This window comes from Mytilus trossulus, chromosome 12 (genome assembly GCF_036588685.1).
Source record: "Mytilus trossulus isolate FHL-02 chromosome 12, PNRI_Mtr1.1.1.hap1, whole genome shotgun sequence".
NCBI lineage: Eukaryota > Metazoa > Mollusca > Bivalvia > Mytilida > Mytilidae > Mytilus > Mytilus trossulus.
In genome coordinates, this window is record NC_086384.1 from 15802170 (window position 1) to 15802662 (window position 493).

Sequence of the window (493 nt, forward strand, 5' to 3'; positions counted from 1 at the left end):
AAGGATGACGAAATAAGTGCAGAAAACTGATTATTTGAGTAAATTTTTTAAGTCCAAGGACCATAACTCTGCACAAAATGATAAGACCGGAACAAAATTCAAACTTGATCTGTAACTTTTCATGATAGAGTAATACACCAAATATCAAATCAATATCTTCAAGCATGAAGAAAAAAAGTTTGGAAAATTGATTTGCCGGACTGACCGATGGTCAGACAAACGGAGTGCAAACCTAATGTTCCCTTCCGCTTTGTCTGTAGGTGACTTATAACATATGTTAGTCAATAAAAAGACATATCTTTAAAGCTAGTTAAGGTTGCTGGCATTTTTATGTTTATGAAGACAACAAAAATAAGTTTTCATAAAAAACATTTTATATTTTGTAAAACATATACTAAAATTGTAAAAACACACAATCTACATAAAATATGTATAAATTCATAACAAATTAATAAATAATAAAAATAAATAACAAAATTCTAACAATGGTAAA